A 9,407-nucleotide genomic window follows, 5' to 3' on the forward strand; every position below is an offset into this window, starting at 1 on the left:
AGTAGCTCATGTTCACAAATATTGACTGAACATTAGAATTCTTAATTAAGGTGTTTTTTTCCCTGTAAATAAAATTAGAAAAGTGCCAATGTTAAGCAGCATTTAAGTAAGCAATTAAAGTAAATGTACAGTAGTTTCACCAAAATGTACTTGAAGTATCAAAAGTTCAAGTTTTTATTATGCAAATAAAGCCCTCTAGAGTATATTACTGTATTTAATATGTGTTGAAAGAAGTTCTTAGACCCCTTTCTTAAGTAAAAGTTGTACTCCTACAGTGTAAATACTTAAATCAAAAATTTACTTGACTAAAAGCGCATTACACACACTGACAGCAAAATGTCCAACGTTAGGGTACTCATTACGCAGAATCACCTATGTGAGAGTGTTGTATTATTATAGTCTGTATACAGATTTTTATTAGGCCTACAGATGTATTGTATCAAGCATTTATGCTATAGCTGGTGAAGTGGAGCTCATCAGTTTTTTTATATAAAATATTATTCTGCAAAGTAACTAGTTACTACAACTACAACAAATGTACAACAAATGCATGGTGGAGTAAAACATGCAGTGTATCCATCTGAACTGTAGTGGAGTATAAGCATAAAGTACCTAAATATGGAAATATTCAACCAAGTAGAACCTCAAATTCAAATTAATAAGGCTACAGTACTAAAATGGAAATATTCAAATGAAATGCAAACCACAAAATTGTGTTTAAAGTACAGTACTTGATATTTTCCACTACTAGTCACCACTAGTTCAAAACCTGGCAGTAATTAAGATACTAAAATAAACATTAAGCATTTAAAATGTATTTTCTTAAGGTAAATAAAGGTAGTTATCTTTTATGTCTTGTGTCTTGTGCTTTTGTGTAACACATATTTTGTGTTAGAGCTTTTTGTGTTTGCATATGCATGTCCTTGTGGACTTAATTGCAAACTGAACAGAGCTTTAAACATTTTTAAACAAAGCTATACAAACAATATTTATTCTTTTTAATGAGGTGATTCAGTTTTCATTTAAGTCTTTCCTTTTGTTTCTTTTTGTCTGTCTGTTCTGTAGCTCTGGTGTCGTGAACATGGCATGGAAATTAATTAAAGACGGGGCACCAAGCTGTACTATAGCATGAATGTTAACGATCCATTCAAGTTCTGCTCGTGTACATGTGCACATGGTGTTTAAATATATACATTTAGGAACCGTCTCAGATGTTTTATCTGTGCTGAATTTTAAGTTCAGCTTGTAAATGTTTATAAGCAACAATAATACAGTACAAATATGTTTGGGCTTTACTCTCCTTTCAAAGTGAAAGCGTGTTTAAGCTGGACAATCTTTTTTGACCGTCTTCCAAGTAATTGCCTGAATCCTCCACATCTTGTCCAGGACTTGCCTTTCCCACGACTGGTAAAGGAGGGGTCAAGTGGGAGGGGGTGGTCTGGTATGAATATATGACTACTAATGAGACGCTCCTCATAAAGAACCTTACAATTTGGGTATGAATATGTGACCACAAAGAGGATATGACAATAGCATCACCTAGCAACTCTTATCTGGAGGAATTTCAGAGTCAAGTCTTCTCTGTGAAGCGCCGTGTACTTGGAAAGAAGAGCCCCTCCATTTGAGAGCTAAACACAGCCGGCCACCCTGACAAAGACTACCCCCCTTGAAAAAAAATCAACTGAAGAGGTGGACATTGTCTTGTCCTACGTTACCATACACGGACATTAATCATACAACAGACAGAGTGAAAGATGTTGGTGAAATAATAAATTAACAAGTTAAGTGTGGGCTGAGTTATGGCTCTCTGACCTTCAAATGACAATCACATCAATCGCTTACAAACACAAATTGTAGTTTAACACGATCAGCATAATTTCAGCATAAAACAGGACATTTTGACCCTGTAGAGGAGAAGAAGAAAATTGACCCCTTCTTATTAATAGTGCACTGCAATTAAAGACAAGATTTTATTTTTAAAGGAACAGTGTGTAGGATATAGTGTAATCTAGCGGTGAGGATTGCTGACTGTATACAGCTGAAACTTGCAGAAACGTGCAGATTGTAAACTCCTGGTTTGGACTGCTTCAGTGTCCATTGTCAAGGAGATTTATATTGGTATCTGAATCATCCAAAGAGGTCTCTTCCTCTCCAACATAAACAGACTAGGCGATTAAACACAGAATTAAGCAATTTCCTCATAAAGATCTGTGTTTTTCTGACGCTATTCAGCTTGTCACAGATGGGCCTTTTTCTCCTGATAGCTTAAGATCAAGACGTTCAGGAGGTTTTTACCATTAGCCAAATCATACACAGAGGTCTCTTCCTCTACAAAAGAAATGGAGCCTATGATTTAAAGCAGTTAAAACACAGAATAAAGCAGTTTCAGGATTAAAGTCTGTTTTTTTTCCGACACTCTTGTACTTGTTGGGGAGCAGCTGAATGGCCCTGTCTAGAGCAAGTGTTTGGTTTGTCCATTCTGGGCTACTGTAGAAACATGGTGCAACAAGGCCGACTACCTGGACAAGGACCCACTCCTTATGTAGATATAAACGGCCCATTCAACAACAATTCTTATTTTAAAGTGATTGTACACTGAAGAAAACATGCCTATCATATTTCATTTCTGTTGTTATCTCCCTAGAGCCTTACACACTTAACCTTTAAATACCAAATGATGAACTTCAGCTTAAACTTTTTCTCTAAATGATGACAGACACTACATTTAAACACAATTCCTCAAGAAAAAGAAAGATAGCTGTTCAAATATTAGCTCTTTTTAGTAACCAAATTTCAGTTTTACGTCTCTGCTGAGGAAACAAAATGTGATCTTCCTTTCAGTCCCAAAGACCTGACACCACACTTTAAGATCCACATATCCCTCACTTTCAAATGATCCGCCACACTTTGCTTTGAGTGTGAACTGCCACTCGAAGGAAACTTCCATCTTAAGCACTCTCGAGCAGCCCTTTATCTCCTCTCTTTGCTGGTTTTGATACACGCTGAGGTACGCCAAGGTGTTATTTTCGAGTGTGTTAATGCTTGGACTCTGAGAAGTGGTTTCTGTTGTCATCCTGTTCTCCAAGGTGTCAGAGGTTAACACCCTCTCTAGCACACAAGTATGCAAATGCTTTCATTTCAATACAGGCTTCTTTTCTTTCAGCCAACAGTGCATGCGTGCTGCTGGAGAGCAGACCGCGGCCTCACATCAGCCCAAACACCCCCACCTCCCTCTTGTCTCGGGCTTCTGAAGGGCGATGACAACACAAAAGTACTTCACACTGGGGGCTGGGCCTGCATTTTGTGGGTCAGTGAATAGCAGGCCGAGGCAGCAACGCCATGTCATTCAGAGCCTGCTCCCCTCACACCCCCTGCTTTCCTTACACTTCTCGTGGTATCAGCAAACAGAGAGGTGGAACACTATTGAAAGCACCAGGGAGTTTTTGTGTACTGCCAATATAAAATGCACCAACTGTTTTCCACCATTCCACAGTCTCAGCGAGGGTCCCAAAGCCCTTGTTAAGAAATGATGGATTCACGCCTCTGTTAATACGTTCTGATGACTATAGGCATCAGTGGCAGAAGAAGCACTCAGCTTATTTACTTAAGTTAAACAGCAACGCCACACAATAACGAACAGCAAACACTCCATTACAAGTCCTACATTTAAAATTTCACTCAAGTAGAACTGCAACAAAGTAAACTTAAATGGACAGTTCACCCCTATTTATCAATCAAGATTGTTTTGGTGCGAGTTACCGAGTGTTGAGGATATCAGCCATAGAGATGTCCTTACTCACTTGAATATAATGGAACTAGACGGCATTCTGCTTGTGGTGCTCAAAGTGCCAAAAAATCAATTTGAAAAACTCAACATCAGTGTCTCTTTCCAGAAATCATGACCCGGTTACTCAAGATAATCCACAGACCTTGTTGTGAGCAGTTTCATGTTGGAACTATTTACTTTCTACTGAGCTACACCCAGCAACCGAATCACCATGCAGAAGGAAGCATGCATCTACTCATGGAGGAGAGGCTTCAGGCTTGTGCTCGTGACAGCAAAAAAATGCAAACATTAATGGCGTCCTCCTCGGCTGAGCTGTCACATTAGCTAGCTCAGTGGTGCTACAGGTGACCTAGCAGCAGATGCACACTTCCTTCTGCATAGTGATGTGGTTTGCTGAAGTGAATGGTAAAAAGTAAATAGTTCCTTCATGAAAGAACTGAGTTTTTCCAAAATGTCTTTTTTTGGCATTTTGAGCACCACAAGCAGAATGCCATCTAGTTCCATTGCATTTGGCAGACATCCCTATACGGCCAGTATCTTGGACACTCAAATTGAACTCACACCAAAATAATCTAGATTGATAAATAGCACCACAAGTAAGGGGAAAAATATGTATTTTTATTTAGGGGCAACTTGTCCCTTTACAGAATTAAAACTACAAAAATGAATGATATAAAATAGACTGTCAGTGTTTCATCATTATATAATGAAATCACTATTATTGATTAATTAATATGTAAGGAGTACTTTAATGCTGTAGATGTCAAAGTGAAGCTAATTTTAGCTCCTGCATACACTGTTGGCTGCGTAGTTTAATCCATAACAATGGTTTAAATTTTGTAAAATGATCCTATGTTTTCTATGAACAATAATAATCTAAAAGTATCTGTAGCTGTTAAATAAATTTAGTGTAATAGAAAGAACACATTTACTAGTACCTCAAATGTATGCTGAAAACAGCACTTAAACAAATGTACACAGTTAGCCTATGTTTAACCACTGCTAACACTGCCTGTGTACATTTATTTTTTCTTGGTGCTAATTAACTTCCTGCTACATATTTGTTTTTATTGTTAAAAGTATGTGCTGCCATTTGTCTCAGTATGATGTGTGAATCATAATTTGATCCATTTCTAATTAAAAAAAAATCAAATTTCAGTTAACATTTACTATTATAGAAATCACAGTGTGTAGAAGTGTTCTTGCAGTAAAACAATGCAGAACTTTGTGTGAAAGCACTTCTTCTAAGTGATAACCATGTATGGTGACTTCTTCCTGATAATCAGGTCGGATATGAGTGAGTAAAAGAAGCAGACATGTGGGCCTTAATTCAGAGGTCTGAAGCAAGACGTAAGAAGACATTGTGCATTGCTGAGATAATACCGTGTTTTTTTTTATAAGCCTATGAGGGAGGCGTATTCAACCCACAAAGGAGTGTGTAATCCTACTGATAACGTGAAATCACACAAGGCAAAAACAATCATATGTGACGACAAAAACACTGGATATCTGAGCCCAACAACTGCGACATTGTTCAACTCACTACTGTACTGGCATTGACACCATGTGAAATCATGTACTGATATGCTTTAGACAAATAAACTACAACAGAGAGTAGCATTTGAAGTCAAGTCAAGAGATCTCTGCAAGGTCAATATAGGTGCAAAACTGAATAAAAACCACTAGACCACATGTTGTAACGTCTCTGCCAACAGAAGTGTGCTCCAATAATTACACCATAAAACCCAAACCACCATCCTTTTATGTTCCTCACAAACAGGATGGAAGTTACAGCAGCTTCTCTGTCTCTGTTATCTGAAAAGAAAAGCTTGTGCATTGTTTTTTGTTCTCCCCTTGTCCTCGGCCATCTCATTTTAAAAGCTCCACATGCCACCTCTGAAAAAACACTACCTCTCCTCGCTGGAATTTGGGGTGGGTGTCTGTTGTGTGTGGCGTAGCGTTCAGGAACAAAAGAAAGAACATGCTCCGACAAGTTTTTGTCTTATGAGGAGGAGAAATCTGAGGATGTGGTAAAAAACATGGAGCATTAGTCATACATGCATGGGATAAATCTATTTGAGGCTTCGCCCTGAGCAGTCATCACAGCCTGCATTGGCACTGACCTCATCAAAGAGCCGTGAAAACTGCAGGTATAGACAGATAATTTAGTAAGAATCCAAAGAAAGATTGGCTCACCTTTGAAATCCAAAACCACCACTAATTACTTTTTCCTTTTAAGCCACATATTGAATAACCTGCCAGAAACAACCCTGAAAAATCAGCCTTTGTTCATTGCTGGGTGTTATGTTCTCTTATTAGAGTGCAACAGGTTGTGTATTCAAATGTATACCAGACTGAGGTCACTATAATCCCCCTCGTCTGGCAAGTAAAGAGTGGGGGGCATTACAGAAAGTGAAATCTCCTTCAGTAAAGACCCGTGTTAAATGTAATGGCTGTTGGCAAAGGGGGCCTAATAAAGATGACAGCACACATTCATATGCATTCGTTTGTGTGCTCAGCTTGACGAAGTCTGCCCGCAGGCTTAACAAAGGGGAGGAAGGAAGCCAGGGGCTGTGGGGAATGCCTGGGGGTGGCTGGGGGGGGGCGACAATACACACACATACACACACACACTTAAACACACACAGTGGCCCTCCAGCTTGCATCCTGTGGTCTCTCAAGTCTGAAGTTATAGCAGTGACAGCTGGGCTAGCACGCTCTGCATGGGCTCATTCTCCCTTAAGCGGCGCCCCCTCCTCCTCTCTTCCACACACACACTTACTGTCTGTGACTCACCCACACAAACAAGTGCACACACACACACACACAGACACAGGATGCTCCATCCTGTTTACTGTTTACATTTCACAGTGGCCGGCCAACTTGGGAGGGCTCTACAGTGCGATGATTACAGGCATTACAGCTGTTTGTAAGGTAGCGGTGTGGATGGTGAGTGTGTGTGTGTGTGTGTGTGTGTGTATAGCCTATGTTAGAATTTAGGATTAAACTACAACACATCGTTGAGATGAAAATTTCTTTCATTCCTACCCTTAAACAGCAGCCAACAAAACAATCTCTCTGTCAGGTCCGCTACAGCTTTAATAGTTTAAGAGATGTTTGCCCGGTTGTCATGGCACTGTAGATATTTAAATTTCCATTTTTCCAGAGCCCTGCACGGACTTCTTGGCTTAAAAGTTGAAACTGAAAGTTCATTCATTGGAAACAGCAGCTGAGGAAGATTTTGCAATACCAAAAACTCCAGAATAGCTGCTGAATGGACCTGGTGGTGTTGTTTTAGAGCAAACTGTGTCACTAAATACTCAAATACTCATAAAATGTAAACATCCAGGGGTGTCCTCTAGTTCGCCATCTAGGCTCCTTCAAGGCAGAAACACAGGTTTGTTTATAACCTGCAGCCCTTTGCTGTGTGTCATCTCATCTCTGACTCCCCCCTTCTTGTCACTCTCTAGCTGATCTACACTTAAGGCAACAAAAACCCTAAAACATAATGGTTAAAAAGTGTGAACATCCAACCTAAACAATACAAAACCTTCCAGTAACTTGCATTTTATAATCGCACACTTTTAAGGATATGGACGTTTTTAAAAGGTTAGGGTGTCTTTTTCAGCTGCTAGCTTTCATTATGTGTTTTAGATGGCACTGTGGAGGTGCTGAGTAAAGGTCTGTGCTGTAACGACCACAACTGTTCAGAGGAGGAAAAGGGAGGACCAGAGAGGGCGACTGGCGGTGTGGTCAACAACAATCGAATCATTATCTGACCAAAAGGGCACCTGCTTTGTTTGAGGTAGGTCTGGAGTCAGAGGGCGATGACACGAGACAGCTGGACAATGAAGAGCAAACATGAGCTAATGTTTATCCGCTCCAGGCCAGCACTTTGTGTTATTCTGGGTTTTTTTTTTAAGTTAAAATTGGAGACATTCAGCACACTTTTTGCCACTTGTTGACATTGTGGAGGGCAGCTTTTATTTTTCAGTTTGAGATGGAGCATTCAGAGCTGATGGCATTTGGTTGATGAGCGATACCACACAGACACCAACAGAGGTCCCTCTTACATGGACAGTTCTCTACAGTCTACAGCTGCCCCCATGTGACAGGCAACAGCTAGGGACACTAACTGCAGCTGATAAAAGACGTGCAGAGGGTGGGGATTTATTCATTCACATCATTCATGTGTGAACTTTGATCAAACTCATTTAGATGTGCTACAGGAATCTGGTCTGTTAAAGTATTGTGCTTAGGTAACAACAAACAATTAGAGGTATGTTTAATACTCTAAAACTCTGACCCTTATAAATCAAGATGTGAAAGAGTGGCTTCTATCAATAAAAGAAATATTTGTCTTTTCCAGAAAAATTCTGTGACATTGCTTTGACTGAAATTATTCTGATTTTCTCTGCAAGTGTAGACTTTAATACTTTGCAGAGAAAGATGGATGAAAGGAGACTATACCCTTCTACTACCTCAACTCATTACTTTAAATCCATACAATGTCCAATCTAAATATCAACCAGTAATCAGTCTAATATCTACTGTGTATAACATACCAAATATGTTGGTTTGAGGTCCTCCACCCCAAAAATGTGAGAATAAAAAACTACATTTCCTGCATTGTGGTGATTTCTACACCAACTTGTGCCTTTCTGCATCAGTTTAAGGTGTAAATGTCTTTAACCCAGACAAATAAAATTCATATAATTTAAAATGTTAGCTTAATAGTTTAATTTTCACTTTTACTTCAGACTGGGCTTTGACCTGTCATATACTCCTCAGTCAAATCAGCCTGCTCTCCACAGTGTCCACTGGCCATAAAGATAAGACTGAACTTTATTTATCCTTAGGGAAATTGTTGCAGTTGCACTATAAAGTAGAGCAGAGTTCAAATATAAAGAGTGTACATATAAAATATCAATAATGGGGCAATGGTATAAACTATAATTACTTACACATTTCACCTTGTAACAGGCAATTACATCATTTAAATTTGTGAAATTCCCTCCTCCGATAAACTTGCACTTAGGTCCAGTGAGAACTGAGACCCCCATGGTAACTCAATCTTGTCAATGAGGGTCTTGCACTTGATTTTCCGCAGCTGAAGTCGATGGGAAACCCCCTTTTTTCCCAGAGCTAGTGGTTCTCAAACTTTTTTGTGCCACAGACCCCTACATTGATAGTGGTCACCAACCCCATTTGATAAGACTTCACTTGAGGAACCTCCATTTGAAAAGATTTTGGTCATTAGATATGATTAAGACCAGAATATTGTAGTTGTCAGCTACAGCTAAGGCAACAGACGTGGAGGAAGTGAAACCAGTGATCAGAATAGTCAATCATATGACTTTTACTGACATTGGGCACACCTCTGCTGAATTACATAGTAAAAACAAACAATTCCTCACTGTTATAGGGACCCCTGGAACTCCCTTAAGGGACTCTGGTAAAAGTACTTACTATGCAGAATGGGCCGTTTCGAAATCATATATTTTATTACTGGTTTATAATATTGATGCATTAATACACCCATTTTCAAAATTCATACATGTTATTCCTATGTTAAGGACAGTCCAAAATATTAATAAATATGAGCAACTATCTCACAACT

This window comes from Epinephelus lanceolatus, chromosome 1, assembly GCF_041903045.1.
Source record: "Epinephelus lanceolatus isolate andai-2023 chromosome 1, ASM4190304v1, whole genome shotgun sequence".
Taxonomy (NCBI): Eukaryota; Metazoa; Chordata; class Actinopteri; order Perciformes; family Serranidae; genus Epinephelus; species Epinephelus lanceolatus.